This window comes from Marmota monax, unplaced genomic scaffold (genome assembly GCF_021218885.2).
Source record: "Marmota monax isolate L192 unplaced genomic scaffold, Marmota_monax_Labrador192_F-V1.1 WCK01_AAM20220418_F8-fsc00362, whole genome shotgun sequence".
Lineage (NCBI taxonomy): Eukaryota > Metazoa > Chordata > Mammalia > Rodentia > Sciuridae > Marmota > Marmota monax.
In genome coordinates, this window is record NW_026694757.1 from 719,730 (window position 1) to 738,653 (window position 18,924).

Consider the following 18,924-nt stretch of genomic DNA (forward strand, 5'->3'; position numbering starts at 1 on the left):
ATCAGTCAGAAGGGCAAGGGTGTGGCACAGACCAGCAGGAAAGAGGCAGTACCCAAGGCTGATATCAAAATGGAATCGAGAGAGTGGGTAGAATAAATGAATAGATGGATGAACGAATGACCAGCTCTTTACACTACCATATGATCCTGTCCATAGTGTGGCTGGAAACCAGCCCCTGTCCAGACACCCCTCTTTCTACCTGAACTTTAAGTGGCTTCCTACTGTGCGCTGGGTTAGGTTCTGTCTTCCTGGCTGCCTCTCTTCTGTTCTTCTTCTGACTTTCTTCCCCCTACACTGGGGATTGAACGCAGGGCTTCATGCATGCTAGGTAAGTGCTCTGCCACTGAGCCGCCCCGGCCCGGCCTGGTGGCTCTCCTTGCTCTGGTGCCAACCTACCTTTCTAGCTTTATTTCCTTCCAACCCTCTAAGGAGAGCCCGTGGATTATGCTGACTATTGCTATGTGTGTTTATTTTACCTGTCTAGAAAATTCACCCCTAAATCTGATACTGCAACTGTATCCATGGGAGGGAGGGAAGGGGCGAAGGCTAGTGGGAAATGTGGTACAAGAGCCAGTCGAAAGCCCTGATGTTAGAAGGGAAAAATCAAGAAGGAAGAGAATAAAAATTTTATTTACAAACTCAAAGGGAAATAGCAGAAGGACTTGAAAGTGATTGCCTTTGAGGTTACAAATCAAGATCAAGGGGGCAGAGGGGTGTGTGGTGCACATCTGTGATTTCAGCCACTCAGGAGGGTTGAAAGGCCAGCCTCAGAAACTTAGGGAGGCTGTAAGCAACTTAGCGAGACACTGGCTCAAAGTAAAGTGCTTAAGTACCCCTGGATTCAACCCCTGGTACTAAAAACACAGCAAGGAGTAGGGCATGAGACTGTGTTTGTTTGTTTTAAGACTAATAGTGTGTCCTTGCCTGTTTGTGGGGAGCGGGGGTGTTACCGGGAGTGGAACTCAGGGGTGCTTAACCACTGAGCCACATCCCCAGCCCTTTTTACATTTTATTTAGAGAGAGGGTTTCGCTAAGTTGCTAAGGCTGGCTTGAATTCATGATCCTCCTACCTCAGCCTCCCGAGTCGCTGGGATCACAGGCATTCGCCACTGTGCCTGGCTTGCAATTGCCTTTTAAAACCACATACCTAGATTACTTTTTTTTTTAAATATAAACAAACCTTATTTGTTTATTTTATCTCAATAAAGCTAACAAAATGCAGATATGATGGATCCCAAAATTTATGCTTGTTTTAGGTGGATTGAAATTGTTTTAATCATAAATAAAAAAAATAAGTAGTATCTATTTTGGGGGTGCGGGGAATTGAACCCAACACCTCAAGCATGCTCTGCCACTGAGCCACACCTTATCCCCTTAAAATTGTTTTTAATATGTACAATGCAACAAGATTTCAACAAGAAGTAAAGAACACTAACTGAGGTGATGTGTATGAAGTGCATGCACCTGGCATATAAGAGGCAGAGAATAAAAGGCCAGCATCACTTTGGGGTTTCATTTATGAGCCTTGCCATGAAGCAGACGCAGAGAAAGGGATGCCGAGCTTCCCCACATTTCATCATGTCGTGAGCCCTGCCACACCCAGCTTTCTAGTTTCTTTGCCTTCAGTGGCTCCTCTACAACATCATTCCCTCTGTGGTATATGCGTTATCCTAGGATGACCTTTCTTTTGGATCCCCCGAAGTTTTTCTATTGTGGGTTAGGGTAGTAGCAGCTGCTATAACAAATGGACCCTAAACTCCCAATGGTGTCACCCGAGGCAAGTACATTTTCCCCTCATCCCGAGTTCCTGGACTGGAGACCATTTTCCTTCCCTTGATAGCTTAGGAGCATGGGCCCTTTTCTTTTCCTTTCTTTGTCTTTTCCTTCTTCCTTTCTTTCTTTTTTAGTGGTGGTAGGGATAAAACACAGGGCCTTGCACACATTAAGCTTGCACCCTACCACTGAGTCACACTCCAGCCCGACTCTCTTGCTCCTACGGCTCTTCATCCCCTGGGTCGTCTGCATGAGGGGAAAGAGCCAGAGGAGAAGGCCCAACCCCAGTGGCCTTCGTGTAGGTGTGAATCCCATCGCCTCTGCCCATGCTGCATTGTCCAGCTAGAGAAGGGGTTTCTGGGGAATATACCTGGGTGGACAGCCTCTTTCAGTGAAAACTCAACTCTGTGGAGAGCAATATAGATTCTGGAGGAGACATCGTGCCCCACTCACTGCAGGGCCATGCCCCACGGTTCACTTGTCCAGCCTGCTTCGTTTCTACCTCCCAAACAGGAGCCCTCTGCATTCCCAGCCTCAGACCACCATCATCTTCCCCACTCCGCTCTCTGATTTGAGGGGACGTATTCCATCCGTCTAAACACTGTGGGCTTTTCCAGGCACAAATGCATCTCCTCTTTGAAGACGTCTCCATTTCTAGAGCCAGCCAGCCACTGACTCAACACAGAAACTGAATTTCTGAGTCGTGGAGTCTGAGAGTTGGATGGTCCCTTAACGATATGGCTCAATCCCATTGGTGTAGGGGAAATAGGCTCAGGAAAGAGAGAGTCCCCAGACCCTGGCAGTCACGGCATACCTGTGTCCCCTGCTTGCCAAAAATTTAGCAAGAATCTCAAAGGCCATGACCGGTCATGATCTGGATTTTGCTATGCCACGAACTTGAATTGTATGTGTTGGGACTCTGCGTTTGTTGTGATGGTGACCCCAATGAGCTCCACCTCCAGGCATCCACACCCTGTGTCGTCCCCTCCCACTCTGGGCCAGAATTGGTCCACATGACCCACAACACAGCCAAAGCATAGGAGTGATAGGATGTTTCCTCTGACATCAAACCCTATTCACTTAACTTTAAAAAATCCTGGTCCTCACTATAGTAACGCAGCCACATCAATGATCACAGCAGCTCAATTCACAATAGCTAAACTGTAGAAGCTAGATGCCTTCAATAGATGAATAGATAAAGAAACTGTTGTACATACATACAATGGAATATTATTCAGCGTTAAAAGAGAATAAAATTATGGCATTTGCAGGTAAATGGATGGAATTGGAGAATATCATGCTAAGCGAAGTAAGCCAATCCCCAAAAAACAAAGGTGGAATGTTCTCTCTGATAAGCAGATGCTGATCCATAACAGGGAGGGGGAAGCATGGGAAAAATGGAGGAACTTTCACTGGGCAGAGGGGAGGAAAAGGAGGGAGGGTGCATGGGGGCAGGAAAGATGGTGGAATGAGATGGACATCATTACCCTAGGTACATGTATGACTGCACGTATGGTGTGACACTACATTGTGTACAACCAGAGAAATGTAAAGTTGTGCTGAAATTGGGTACAAAAAATCAAAATGCATTCTGTTATATAAACCTAATTAAAATAAATTAATTAATTTTTATAAATGCTGGTCTTCCTCTGTCACGCACTCCACATATATTCCCCATGTAATTTTACTACATTCTCAAGTAATTTTACTACATTTTGGAAAAATCTCTCTCATTTGATATTTAGGTTGATGTTTTGTTTGTTTGTTTGTTTTCTCTCTTTTTGGGGGGTGGGGGGTGGGGAGGGAATACTGGGGATTGAACCCAGTACCACTGAGCTGCATCCCCAGTCCTTTTTATTTTATTCTATTTTATTTTGAGACAGGGTCTCACTAATTGCCCAGGCTAGCCTCAAATTTGTGATCCTCCTGCCTCAACCTCGGAGTAACTGAGATGACAGTCATGCACCACCATGCTTGGTCACATCATGAAGGACTTTGGCTTCTGTTTCATGTCCTGGATGGCTGACTCAATTTGGGGTGAGCCATGTTACCACAGCCCTGCAGAGAGGTGCAGATGGCAAGCAACTGAGCCCACTGCCTCAGTCATGTGAGGCCATTGGGAGAGAATTTTCCAGCCCCAGTTGGATCTCCAGAGACCACAGACGTGGCCTGACCACAGCCACTGGGAGACGCACCCAGCTGGGCTCCTCCTGAGTTCCTGACTCTAGCAATTGTGTGGTTACCCATGTTTAGTGTTTTAAAATTCTAAATGTTGGGTTAATTTGTTTCTCAGCAACAGATAAGTAAAATGGTCTTTTTCATTGTCTACTCAGGATAATGTATGCATTCATTTACTTGGCAGGGGGAGAAAATTAATTATACATTAAAGTTTAAATTTTTATTTTTTAGGGGGTACCAGGAATTGAACTCAGGGGCACTCAACCACTGAGCCACATCCCCAGCCCTATTTTGTATTTTATTTAGAGACAGGGTCTCACAGAGTTGCTTAGCGCCTCGTCCTTGCTGAGGCTGGCTTTGAACTTACGATCCTCCTGTCTCAGCCTCCTGAACCACTGGGATTACAAGCATGCACCACCGCTCCTGGACCTACATTAAAGTTTTGTTTTGTTGGTTTTTTTTAATCAGACTCTACAAAGGTCTCAGGAAATATCCGCTGTAAACATCAAACATTCTGGTATGTCTCTTAAGTCTCCAAATAATTGGTACACTATTAAGGAAAAAGAGAGAAAGAGGAAGTAAGGGAAGGAGGGAGGAAGGAAAGGATGACCCTATCCATCGTTTTAAAGAAATCTCGAATCCCATATTTTTTATGAAGCATTCCCTGATCCACCCCTTACACCTAATATCCAACTGTGATTTCTTCTACAGTTGATGTTAATGTTCTCACGACACTTATCATAGTTTGTCTTAATGTGGTAGTTCAACAAAGAAAATCTATTGGACACGGAGTGCCAGATGTGTGGCAGGCGCTTTGACACATCAGTCACACAGAACGCACAGAGACCTTGTACGGGGCAGCTTACATTCTAGTTGGTATAGAAACGAGTACAATGCGATGGCACAGAGAAAAGAAAAACTGGAACAGAATGGCAAAATCACGTATGTCTTTATTTATTTATTTGGTACTGGGGATTGAACCCAGGGACACTTAACCACTGAGCCACATCCCCAGGCCTCTTTTGTATTTTATTTAGAGACAGGGTCTTGCTAAGTTGCTTAGGGCCTCACTAAGTTGCTGAGGCTGGCTTTGAACTAGAGATCCTCCTGCCTCAGTCTCCCAAGCCACTGGGATTAGGCAAATGACCCCTTCCCTGCTGCTTATATCTTTATCATGTCCTGGTGAAACTGTCAGGAGCTCAGGAGGATGGACAGGGCAGTGGGCAGGTGATCTTGGGATGACTGTGGGGTATTGCCTATTCTGGGGCTTGGAAATATTTGCTTAATCAAAGCAACTATGAAGGAGCTGGCCCTAAAATGATGGAGTTCCCTCAGGCGGCAAATCCCAGAGTTATTGGATGCTGACACAAAGCCCCACTCACTCCTGGTTGATCACCAGATTTGTCAGCAGAACTGAGACTACAGAGAACCCATCTGGGTGAAAGACTGAGAGTGATCCTCCCTCCTCCTCCCAAATGAAACTCTGCAACCTGAGCCCCTTATCTCTCCGTTACATCAGTTTGCCGATCTGGGCAGAATTGGATCAAAGAAACTGCAGTGTCCCTAAAGCCATCCACCCAGCATCACAGGACTCAGATAAGTGAGGCTATTTTAAGTACCTGAGACCCCTGTCCAGTCGATACCATCGGCATGACTTCATTGGTCATCTTCTGCTCTGGGCCCAGAGGCCCTGCAAGGTTTTTCTCCCCAACTCTCATAAGATGCACCCACATACACCTAAGGCCTCTGGCTCAACCTTCTCCTGTAGTAGGGCTACCACTCACTAGGCAAGAAAACCTGGCCGTATCCTTCACCATTTCCCTTACTCTCCACGTGTAACAGTCCTCAACTCCCCCAGAGTCCACCTTAAAACCATCTTGGTGTGACGACTATTGCCACTCCAGGTACTTCCATCCCTTCTAATTTCCTGCCTGGGTGACTTCACAGGGCTCCCACCCCAGGCCATCGCCCCAACCTGTGCCAGCCTGTTGCACCCTTCTCCATGTCAACTGTCACTGTTTCCAGAGAGCTCTCTGACGACCAAGCGTAATAATGTTTCAAATCACTTAAGGGTTCTACATTCAGGATAAGTCCACACATCTCAGCGTGATATGAGATGCACCTTGGAATCTGGCCCCAGCTCAACTCTCTCTTCACCTTGAGCTATTGCACCGTGTGGACGGCATCACTCACAGTTTCAGAGGTCTCAGTCCAAAAATGGCCGACTCCATTGTTCTGGGCCTAAGGTGAGTCAGAACATCATGGGGGGAGGATGCGGCAAAGGAAAACAGCTCGGGACATGACAGTGAGAGAGGGGGCAGAGAGAGACGGAGAGATAGATCCATCTAGATCTGCACACCAAGGACAAAATATAAACCCCCAAAGGCACAACCCCAGTGACCCACCTCCTCCAGCCACTCCCCACCTGCCTCCAGTTACCGCCCAGATAATCCACATCAGCAGATTAATGCACTGACCGGGTTAAAGCTCTCCTAGCCCAATCATTTCACCTCTAAACTTTCTTGCATTGTTTCACCCGTGAGCTTTTGGGGGTCACCTCATTCCTAATTCATAATACTGGCTGTTCCCTCTTTCTTCAATATCCTTTCATCAGCTTCTGACCATTACTGCTTCCCTTGCATCCTTCAAGACTCAGAGGCTCTCTGGAAAGATGCCCTAAGCCCTCCAAAGTACTCTAGGACTCTACCACCTCCCTCAGGACCTTGCATGTGAGGCATTCATCTTATAACCACAGCATGCTGCTCCCCTGGCCCTTGTATTAGAGATTGAACCCAGGGGTGCTCTACCACTGAGCTACATTCCCAGCCCTTTTTATTTTTATTTTGAGATAGGGTCTCATTAAGTCATCCAGACTGGCCTCAACCTCAAACCTACAATCCTCCTGCCTCAGCCTCACAAATTGCTGGGATTACAGGTGTGCACCGCCATGCCTGGTTTGTCCTGTAGCTTTAAATCCCCAGCATCTAGTCCGCAGCCTGGCATATAATATGTGTTCAACAAAGGTTCAGTGACTATCTTCAACTCAAGAAGGCCTGTAAAGAATTCTGAGACCCAGTAGATTGCTAAGGTCTAACAACTCCTGAGTTGAGCAAGCCGTACCCTTACTCTACTTTTAGGGCTCTTTTCTCTATTCCAGGATTATTCTCAGCAAAGTGGGAGGAGAAGTGCATCAGAATTCCCTAGGGGGCTGGTTAGACATGCAGATTCACAGGCCTCACCTGGACCTATGATGAATCTCTATTTTGGACAAGCTACCTTGGTGAGTCTTCTAAACAGAAAGTTTGAGAACCACGTCAGCTGTCTGGCTGCCTGACTGAATGGCCTTTGTAAGCTGCTATATACTGGTGACACACAGGAGAACCAAGCCTCACTTCATTACATTTTCACTGAAGAGCAATCATTTGAGTCGTAAAGCTTTTCTCTTTAGGAGGCCACCAGTAGGCCTGGGGTGTGGCTCAGCAGTAGAGCGATCGCTAACACATGCGAGGCCCTGGGTTCGATCCTCAGCACCACATAAAAATAAATAAATAAAATAAAGGTACTGTGTCCAACTACAACTAAAACATAAATCTTAAAATCAACAAAAAAGAGGCCACCATTAGAGTGCAGACTATACTTGTAGAATTGACAGGGATGAAAGTAGGGACCTGGAGAACAAGCAAGACAACCTTACGGAGTAGGAAGGGCCTGGAAGTGGAGGGGAGGTTAAGTATCAAACATTAAAAATCCCAAGGTGCCCTTTGTTTTTATTCTTATACCTTAGTGCATCTCAAAATCACCTGGGGAACTTTATTCTTTCCAGCCACAAATGAGGGTACCTGACTCAGTGCGTCTGGCAGGGGGTCCCAGAAGTTGGTCTTCTAACAAGCTTCCAGGTGCTGCTGCTGCTGCTGCTGGTCCAAGCAGCACGCTTTGGGAGACTCTTGAGCTGGTCAATAATTCTGTTCAATGCAATAATCTGTTTTGCGATATCCACAAAGAAATCCCATCTCCCTGTTTTTCTGCTTAAACTCTTCCACAGATGTGGATCTTTTTTTTTTTTTAATATTTATTTTTCAGTTTTTGGCGGACACAACATCTTTGTTTGTAATGTGGTGCTGAGGATGGAACCCGGGCCGCATGCATGCCTGGCGAGCGCGCTACCGCTTGAGCCACATCCCCAGCCCCAGATGTGGATCTTGTTACATTTTGAAATGGGATTTTTCATGGATAACTCTCCACATTCTTTTTTGTGCTGAACCAAAATTTGCCTTGAATACTTTTCACTCATGATCCCAGGTCTGCCCCCTAGGTTCTCAAAGAATACATCTGCACCTATTTGTATATGGGAATTTTAAAAAATGTTTGAAGATCAACACATGACCTATCTGTTTCTTCTTCCCTACACAAATATTTTCTGCTTCTTCAGTTATTGCTCAGATTGGAGGACTTTCACCAACAATCAATCAGATCCCTGAGAACCTCTGTCAACTTTTTTCTTACACCTGGTGCTCAGAACTGGCACAGTACTCCATTTGGGATCTGACCAGCTCAGAGCAGTCTCTTGAACTGCACACTATTTTAGAGTAGGCTTGTTTTGTTTTGGTACTACTGATGGAACCCAGGGCCTCACAATTGCTAGGTAAGGTAAGTGCTCTATCATTGAGCTACATCCCCAGTCCTTTTTTATTTTGAGACAGGGTCAAAATTGCTTAGGCTGGCTAAGAACATGGGATACTCCTGCCTCAGCCTCTGAGTAGCTGGTATTTCAGCCATGCACCTCCATGCCTAGCTGACTGTATATTAAAAAACAACCCCTCACCAAACAAAAAAAAATATTTCATACATTTAGGCTTGTTGAACATGGGGGCACCTAGAACTTAATTTTTTACATGTACTAGTATCCACTCAGGAATTGTCCATCTGTCCTTAATTAGTTGACTTTTTAAGGGTTACATTTAGCATTTACTCCTCTTATATGTGATTTTGTTGGTTTTCTCCATTTAAAAAAAAATAAACATTAACTCATACCTAAGTTATGAGGTGGTCATGGCAGTATGATAAGAGGTTGACAAATCCCAAGTATGAAATTGCCAATTTTACAACTTTGCTTGGGCTCCTAATTCATACTTTATTCTTTCCAGCCACAAATAACACTGTGATCTGCAATCTCCAGGATCATGCAGACAAAACTCCTCATTTTTTGGTCAACCCTGATATGAATATTCTTTCTATTGCCACAGGTCCACATGCCAAACTCTGACTTAGTTTTGGGTTCAGAAAGGACAGCCTGCCTTTCTTCCAGGTGTTTACAGTCTAAGAGAGAACTATTTTGCCTGGTTAAGATGATGAAGGGGAATAATGAAGGGAATCAAACAGAAGGGAATTGAAAAGCCATAGTTACAAAACCAACATCAAAGTCAAATATTAAATAATGACATTTTGGTTCAATAATTCAAAAAGTGAAGTTGTGCTTATTACAATGTTGGTCCACCCATATACTTGGATTCATTGATTTATCAGCCTACCCAGTGGGTGCTGTATATTTGCAAGATGTTATTTTGGTTCCCTCCTGATAGTGTGATAATGCCTCAGAGACCTTTGAGAAATAGAAAAGACGCTGGTTCTCCGCAATTAATGTAAATTAAAAAAAAAAAAAACTGAATAAAAAGGGCAGACTTCTCCATGCAAGCTTAGACTGCCTTCGGATCCATGTATGGGATGTGGGTTTTCGGAAGGGGGAATACACAGCATTACATTTGAAAACGACTTTAGAGAGTGACTTGTGAACGAGACTACCTGAGGGCTTAAAATATGGCAGAAAAAAGAAAGCAGCGTAGGCAGCTTCTGGGACCCTGAAGGGAAACGAGAGCGGGGAATTTGTTGTCTCTTTCATCCTTAGACGTTTCAAAGCGCGACACTTGCGGTAACAAAATTGCATTGCGAAAGTATCCGTGCGTTATTATCTCCCGTTCTTGATGGTGACACGTAGACAGGGGATGGCCTCTTAGAGCACCAGCAACTTTCCGTAATAGCACCGCCGAATCTTCATGGTGCCACGGAGAAGAAAGCCGGCTTTCTTCCACGTCCTTTCATGAAAATGGAGAAAAACCTGGTTTCAAAATCTTCTCGTGGCTTGAACCGAAAGTTAAAAGGGATTCTTCAGATTGCACATTGGGTCTGATCTTGCCTACCATGAACGAATCATGTATACCGAAGAGAAGCCGCAGAATGGAGGATCGCGGCGGGTGACCCAACGCCAGGAGGGAACCGTGGGGTGTGTAGGAGACCGAGCACCCGGGTTCGGTCCGGACCGGCTGTGTGCACGGCGGGGTGGGGGTGTTCGCTCCAAGGGGAAGGGACAGCTTCCCGGGACTGGGGGTTGGGAGGGGCGAGCATGGTTGTGTGCCTTGCTGCGGAACGCTCCCCCGGGAGCTGGGGCGCGCAGAGGCGGGCTCTGAGGCGCGAGGAGAGCGGGATGCTTCCCGGTCCCCAGCCGGCGCGTGTACGTGTCTGCACGGCACGGGCCGGACGCGCGCCAGTGCAAGCTCCAGGACTTGGTGGCCGCTGCATAGAGAGCCAGCGCCGCCGGGCGAAAATACCGCGTAAAGTCTGGGCGGGGGCCCCGAGGAGCGCCGTCCGGGAGAACCCAGTGGATGAGCAAACCTGGGTCGGCGCCCCTCGAGCCAGCGCACTTATGTGAAGCCACAGTACTCAAGAGGCGGGAGGGCAGGCAATGATGGGGAAGGCCACAGCTCAGCTTTCCAAGCATCCCCGGGAAGAGAGCGAGCTCCCAGAACCAGCGCGCGTACGAGCAGCCAGAGTACGCGCCGCTCGCGACCTGGCGCGCTCCCCGCGCGGTCTGGACAACTATCGCGCGGGAGGGTATTAAGGGGGAAGGGGGAGGCGTGGCTTGTACAGAGAAGCCAATGGGCCACGGAGGGGCGCGCGGGGGCGGAGCTGGGGCGTAGAGCGCCGATTGGCCAGCCCGCCCTCCGGTATGCAGATGCAGGGTGGTCACGTGCCAGGGGCCGGGACGACTTCCTGTTGGAGGCCGACGCGGGGCGGGGAAGGGGGCGCGAGCGCCCCGTCTGGCTGAAGTGGGGGGAGGGGGGTTCTTGTCAGTTAGAGCAACAAGATGGCCGCGGTGGCAGCTCCGCACCTTTGCGCGACGGCCTCCGGAGCCGCAGCCGCCGCCGCCGGCCGTGCCGCCGCGCTGCCCTGAGTGCCGCCGGTCCCTCCCCGCCGCCCCGTGACAGGCCGTCCCGCGCCTCCGCGCTCCTACCACCGCCGCCACAGGCCCGCCGGAGCCGGAGCCGGAGGCGGAGGGAGCGGAGCGGCCCCGCGCCCCGACCGCCGCCGCCGGCGCCTCGGACCCGGGCCGCGCCGAAGCCGCGTCCCGCCGGGCGCGAGGAGGAGGGCGCGTCGCGGCGTCGCCGGCGCGGGACCTGGACCTGCCGGGACGCGCCGCCGCCCACCCGTCCGCGCCGCCCGCGCCGGGAGCCGAGTCCGCGGCGCCGGCGCTGAGCGGGCCCCCGCCGCTCGAGCGCCCCCGAGGTCCCTGGGCGGCCGAGTGCGCTTTCGCCGCCGCCAGGCCCGCACCGCCGGAGCCCCGCGGAGCCGCCGCCGGGGACGGAGCCCAGGTGAGCGCGCCGCCGCCCCGAGGTCCGCCGCCCTTTGTTCGGCCGGGCCGAGCCGGAGCCGTGCCCCGAGCGACCCGCGTGGGGCGCCGGCCCGGGCCGGCGGGAGGGAGCCCGCGAGCGCGGGGCCGCGGGAAGAGGTGTGCGGACCTCCTGTGTGCCCCGCGGCGGACGTGGTGGGGAGCGTGGGTCGCCAGCATCGCGGTCCCCTCGTATCTGAAACGAGGGCGGTGAGTGAGATCCGGCCCTGAGCCGACAGGCACACGCAGGTTGTGCGTTCCCGCTGGATGGCATGCGGGGGTCCGCAGTGTTCGGGTTCGGGACCCCCGCGGCGTTGTTTGGGTGAGCAGAACGGGACCCGGGGGCGCCGTGCGGGTCTGAAATCAGGTGGATTTGTAACGGTGTTGCGGACTGCGGAGTAATGCGTCCGAGGAGAACGAGCCGCACAACATCTGCAGCGTTATCAGATAACGAAATCCGAGCGCGTCGTCGCCACCTCTGCTTTTAGGGATGCCTTATTTGCACCTTTGCTTCGTGGACGAGATTTAATTAATAGATTTGCATCTGTTAAAGTGTGAAGATGAGAATATACGGGGTCCCTGTGCGTTAACCTGGTCAAGAGACTGTTGGCGCGCAAGCTGGCCAGGGATTTAGAAATCCTGGCGAAGATGAAGGATTGTGCTGGGATGCTGTGCGGGAGCTGGGGGAGGAGGAGCCGCTGGGTCTCGGCTGCACCTATTGCGTTCCAAGGTATCTGACAGTACGCAGTTAGTTGTCTCAGAGCTTTGCCAGATGAAACCTCCATTTGAGTGGTCTGCTCGCTGATTTCTGGGCGTGAAGTGCAGGTTCTGAACTCAAAATGGTGCTCTGTGGATGTCCAAGTAGAATGTGGAGTTGCAAGTTGGAGCCTCCTGGCTGGTTTAATCCATTGTGTTGCTGAGATGGTTTTTCTCGGTAGCTGGTGTTCAGTTGATGTCCTGGGCCAGTATAGGTGGCCCGTCAGTTTATGATCATCACTGAGAGAGGTTTGTACATCTCAGAATGTAATCTGACCCAGCACAAAGCTTATTTTGTGTGAGTTATTTCATACATTTAGACTGGGGTAACTGAATGGATACGCTGGAATGTGGCCTAAATGATTTCAGAGGACAGCGATGGCCGGTTTAAACTGTGTGGGAAGTGCTATTATATATCCTTTCCAGACTTCCTTCGGTACTAAGTGAAAGGATAAATGATAAAACTTAGCCCTAGGTCAGATGAACTTGATAGGCAGAGGGCACCTTGAAGAAATTTACATTATTCCAGAACAACAGAGGTAGTGATGGGCTTTGAACACTTCAGTGTGGCATCTTTAGGATGCTGTTATTGGGGAATATAATACAAAGTAAGGTTTTAAAAATTAGTTGTATTATCTGAATTAATTTTATTGTGTTTAAAGAGCAAAATGTGGTCTGACTAGTTGAAACTTTGTTTATGTGTACTGAAAGGGTCTTTTTCTAAATAAAGCTTTAGTATTTGTATTTGCAAAAGAATAGATATTCTTATAATCTTTTTTCTCTCACATTGAGTCATAAGAAATTGATAATTAAGCAAATAATAATTGTTTCATTGATTTTTTTTTTTAATTTTTCTGTTTTCAGTTTCACTAATTGCTGCTTTTTTTTTTCTTTTGGTACTGGGGAGCAAATGATAATGGTAAAATAAGTACATCACACATAGACACACTCTTGATTTAATTATATGATATGTCAAGAGCTTTGTAAAAAATAAATAAATAAATAAATCCCCCCCCCCCAAAAAAAAAAAAAAAAGAATCTGATTTTGAACTCTACTTCCATGCTTCTTGTCCAAACCAATTTGACCATTGCCTTGGTTTTACTATTAGAGTGTGAAATTAAGTAAGAATTGACACTGGTCTGTCATAGGACTTAATTTCATTTTGGTATTTAAATGTTCTGATAGTAGTTTGGGATACTTGTGAATGTTGGTTTTAGATTTTCTTCTTTACAATGTTTATTATTGTATTTTTTTCCCCCAAGTGGCATGTATTTTAACACTTTAACACAGATTATTTTGTAACAGGTTTGTATTTGTACTTAGTTGGCTCAGGAGTTCTGGAATAAGTAGTTGCCATTAGAGTCCTGATTATGAGGAACAGGGAAGGGGAATGGATTGTTTCATTTGATGTTCTGATGTGGAAGATTAAAAAATAAGTCATATAGGGAGTATACAAGACTTTAAATTATAGGATCTCTCACCAATACCACCTTTTTAGTTTAACAAAAAGCTTTACTGAGATAAATTTTGTGCTTTTCCAAATGTTGTCATCTGGCTCATTTCCAAAACCAAGCCTGTGGATGGGGAAGTCAGAACTGGAGTTGTGCAGCTTTTTTCCATAGTGAAGACAGCTTTCGGTTGGGAAGACCTGAAGGATAAAATTCCTGCAGTGTTGTCTGTTTTTATCACCTCCTCAACAGCAAGGAAGGGTAGGTGGTCCTGAATGTAAGCTTGCTCTCTTGGAACCCAGGAAAAAGATGCTAAATTGACTTAAAGGGAAAAAAAAGAACAAGTTAATTTATTTGTCCATTATTTTATTTGAGTTGATAGAGTGTCTTTGGCGTTATACAAGTTCCCTAATAGTTTAACATTTTAAGGTTAAAGAGGCTTTTATATAGATCTTTGTGGTCTTCCCCAGTAGGAATTGGATCCATTAGGTTGCAGATGTATGTTTTAGAAAACTATTTACCACTTAGGGTTTATTGTGCAAAGGTGCTATTTGAGAAGATTTATAAGAAAGAAAATAGGTTGGCTGTGAGTCTGAGGCTCATCCACATATCAGGATAGTGTCTGAGACAGTAATGATCCGGGAATGGAGCAAGGAAAAACCACTCAGAACTAAAGCTTGTAAAGAAGCATGAGAAACGGAGAAGGAGGCAGGGACAGATTTATGGACACCCTGGAGAAAGATGAGTGGAGGGGGCAGGAAGCAGCTGGAGCCCCCAGCAGGCTAGTAAGAAGGGTTCTGAGGAAGCAGGAAGAGCCAGGTGACTGTTTTTATCTGTTTGGTTTGGGTTGTTTTTGTTTCTTTTGAAAGTGCTTTGGCTTCTTTCTTGCAGTTTTGTGACAATTAAATGTTTGTTGTTGTAGTTGTTGTTTTTGCCTTTTTTCAAACTCTGTGGCAGAGGGTCTTCCCATATTTTAGATGAGCAGTGGTGAAATATCTTAAAAGTACAGGTGATACAGTCTCTCACACCACAGCTGTTTTCACAGCAAAGGTGATTGGATTTTAGTTTTTTAGTAAAGATACTTAACATCTTAATCATTTTGGTCTGCAAATGCCAGAGATTGCAATAGGGAGAGCAAAATGTCAAATGAAAACTGGCCAATCGTTTTGTGGAAAGTAGGTCTTGGATTTTGTCTAACTATGACTATCTAAATTTTTACGAACTAGCTTTTAAATAATTGTGCAGTTGTGAGGACAGCATTTTTTTAAGCAAAATAATACACAGTAAGCTTCCTTGAAGTAGACTTTAATGTAATAAATGTGTTTCTATTTACAGATTTTCAGCTTATACACAACTTTTTCAGGAATTGAATTATTAAAAATATAAAGATTATGTGCCAGAAATAACTGTCTAACCTTGGGTAGAGTGTGTGTGATGTTGAAACCAAGCAATGTGTAACCCTTACCCAGAGAATGCATTGAGTACCTCTTTAAAATAGTCATACAAGGTTTCTGTTGCATCTAAGCTGTTTACTTGTCTAATGAAAAGTAGAATGTGTGTTTTTAAATTCTCCAGTTGCAGTATAAGAAGGTTATACATGTTAAAAAATGATTAAGTCTATACCCTTAGTGTCATTTTTAGAATTATACTGAAAATAAATTATTTTCTTGGCATCAGATGTTTTCAGTGAATGAAGAAGCTGTTGCAGGGATGGAGAACTATTTGTTAAGAATGCATTCCTCCCATGCAACCCTCAAAAAACTACAGAGATGTGTGCAGAGCTGGACAATCTGGGTATCCAGCCATGAAACATCCCTGCTACAGCACAGATAGTGTGGTGCACTCTCCTGAGCTGTGAACCTCACTCAACAAGAGGGGCAGATTTGGGAAAGCAACCTTCACTGCTGTTTTCAACTCTTAATATTCTTGATGGCCCTCTGAGTCCCAGCTGTGTGTTCGGACTTTGATTTTCTATGATATATAAAATGGACAAAAATACAGCTTCTAAATATATGCCTCTTGTGGGCCATTGAATTTTAAGTATTTGTTCCAAGGAGTGTTGAGTTGCCTGTCTCACCGCCTACCTTCCTCTTTTTTTGCTTGTTTGCTGCAACACATCTTTCCTGTTGGAGACAACAGGAAACATACGTGATCATGAGCCACATGGCTCAAGGAGTCTCAAAGCTGGCTTCCAGAGAGCTGCAGGATGGATTGGTCTGACGGGGCATAGTTTTTACTTTACTTCTTCATAAACCTTTCTGAGACAACAAAAAGTTTCAATTTTTATTTCACATGTATGAAAGTGAAATACAGTGTACAATTATGTCAGCTTGCCGTCATCATAAGTATTTTTTGTGACCACCAGCTCTTTGTATGATTACAAACGGTTCCTGTGATCCTCTAGGATACAAATATTTGAACAGCTCTTTTTTTCTTTACTTTAAAGCCTTTATTTTCCTTCTTTGGACCTTTTAGAAGTGAATCCTCTTTATACCTTTGTAACATCTATCCTCTGACTGCAGGCCTGTGATTCAAAACATCAAGTCATTTTCCTCAGCAGTTGGATAACTCCTGTCTATAATTGACTCCTTTACCAACATGCAGACTGTCTTTTGACATTACTGACTGATGCCAAATGCGAATTTATGGCAAAATGGTTATTGAGAATGGGTATCATTTGAATTCATTTTATGTGTACAGTCTAGCTATTAACACTAAGATCTCTCTCAGCTAAAATCATTTGCTTGGCTTGAGCCTGGCAAAGGTATTGTTTACTTTTTATTCCCAAAGATAATTTATTTTTAATTGCTCTTTTAATAAGCCAGGAAAACCTAAGTTAAAATAGCAACTGGGAATTAAACTAAGATCTGAAATTGGGAAATGGCAGCGCAGGCACAGCCTATGCCTTTGCAACCATTCTTGCCTGGAAACAATGTCAACAAGGGTCGTTCAGAAATTAAGAGAGAGGGGATTCGATGCTGGGGTTGGGGCTCAGCAGTACTCCGCTAACACGTGCGAGGCCATGCGATCCTCAGCACCACATAAAAATAAATAAAGTTATTGTATCCAACTACAACTAAAAAATAAATATTTTAAAAAAATAGAAAAGAGAGGGGATGCAAAATTATTCTTGGGTTGCATTATGTCCTCTCACACTGCATAGGAAATATAAAAAACTGAGAGCAAGGAGAGAGTGTGCAGTGGGGGAAACTCAACAGGCTGCTCTTCAGGAGGCTGTGGGCTAATGCTTTGGACAGGGTTTCTTTTGGTAGGGGTCGCAGCAGGGGAAGAAGGTGATCATCATGTGGGAGCAAGTGCATTTGCAAGGTTGGGTGAGAGTATTTAATATTTTCTCAGGCAACCAGATTTGTTTTAAAATAATCCTCAAATAGGTACAACTAATATTTGGGCATTTATTGTGTGCCAAGAACATGGGTATTATTTAATCCTTACAGCACTCCTCTAAAGTGGTTGCTTTTATTATTCCCGTTTTGTAGATGAGCAGGTAGAGACACAAAAAAGGAAGTAATTTCCATTTACAGCTTGTAGGAGGTGATGCCAAAATTTAAACTCAGTATATGTCAAAGCCCTCATACATAGAAATAGCTTTGTTTATTTTAATAACCTCTTAGTTAATCTTTCTTCTTTTCCACTGTGTCCCACCAATCTAACTGCTAGTATTATCTAAATGCTTTCTGAGCATCTTCTGTGTGTTAGCTCATCCAATCCTCAGCAGCATTTTGTAAGGTGTAGGTACTGGTATTCTGTTCATTTTATATACAGGGAAGTTGTGACTGATGAGGTTGAATAATTGCCCAAAGGTGGAGCCTTGATAAGTGTGTCTAGGTCCTCTGATGCCAGAGCCTGAGCTCCTCCTCATTCCACTGTTCTGCCTTCTAAAGCCCAAGCCTGGTCCCATTCCTTCCTTTATTCCACGAAAACTACATGCCTTCTTCCTGCAGCAGCCACAGTGAAGGAAATGCACTTTCCCTGTTCTCCTGGAGTTGTTCTGCTAGTGATGCTGAGAGAGAGGGGCACTACACAAGTTTTTTTTTCCCCCCTGTAGTTGTAGACAGAATGCCTTTATTTTGTTTCTCTTTATGTGGTGCTAAGGATCACCTGACACGTGCTAGGCAAGCACTCTGCCATTGAGCTACAGCCCCAGCCCTAAATAAGCTTTTTTAAACAAGGTTTAAAAAGAGAGCCAGCAGTAAATGTTTGAAGAAAGCCACATACACATTCAACAAAAATCTAGGTAGTATGTAATGGCACAGCCTCCCACTTGAGGATGCAAATCAAAATATTAGACACTTGGGAAGTCTAGCTGAAAAGGAAATATGCTAATAAAGGTAACTTTATTAATTCAGTATTTCTCAAACTTGTATGACCACTGAGCATGGTTTTCCCTGATACCTTTTGGCTCAGGAGAACTAAAAGTTCCATTTAAAACAAAACTAAATGGGAAATGCAGGGAGAGAGTGTTCAGTTAGTCATTTAGAATAGAGGATCTGTGGGTCAGTGTGACAGACAAGACTTGGCTTGAAATGAATGGGTCCTGAGAGACTGAAAGCATTTGCTTGGATGAAAAGGATATTCTACAAGGAGATAAATGGGCAAGCCACATTTGGGGACTATCTTAGAACATGTCTAACACAATGGCTGGGACATAGTATGGGCCAGTACATTTATTGAGTAAATCAGCACTGAGGACTCACAGTAAGGGAGGGTTTTGTATTGGAGTGAGGTTTATTTAGAAGGGGCTGCATTGGGTAGGACCTCCATAGTTTGGTGGGGAACTGTGAACGGCTGTTGATGGGCTTGATGGACTTCTCAAATGGTAGATAGGAAACTCCCTTTGAGTGGAGGTACAGCATTGAAACTATGTCTGTTATAGCTGTCTGTGAAGTGGTGCAAGCTTGGACAAGCATAATGGTGGGGTGAAACTGAAAAAGTGTTAGGAAGACTCTCCAGGACAAAATAATATACAGTGGTTGGTGTCAGTTGTTGGAAGGATTGGGTTCTAAGAGGTGAGGCAGCTAGTGCTTGCTTTTTTTCTTAGACTGGGCCAGACTTTGAATTAAGTCCTTCTTAATGCTGGGCTGGAGATG

The 18,924-nt window shown here is 45.7% G+C and overlaps 1 protein-coding gene across 3 annotated transcripts in view; it reads left to right on the forward strand.

Moving 5' to 3' along the window:
* The first annotated feature begins 11,464 nt into the window (after window positions 1-11,464).
* Tnrc6c (trinucleotide repeat containing adaptor 6C) overlaps window positions 11,465-18,924 on the forward strand; it is a 119,246-nt gene continuing 111,786 nt past the window's right edge. Inside the window, exon 1 of one of the 3 annotated variants that reach the window (XM_058572785.1) lies at window positions 11,465-11,594. The gene's annotated coding sequence lies outside the window, so the exon portion shown is untranslated. The remainder of the gene's footprint in view (window positions 11,595-18,924) is intronic. The other 2 variants (XM_058572783.1, XM_058572787.1) reach the window with 2 other exon arrangements.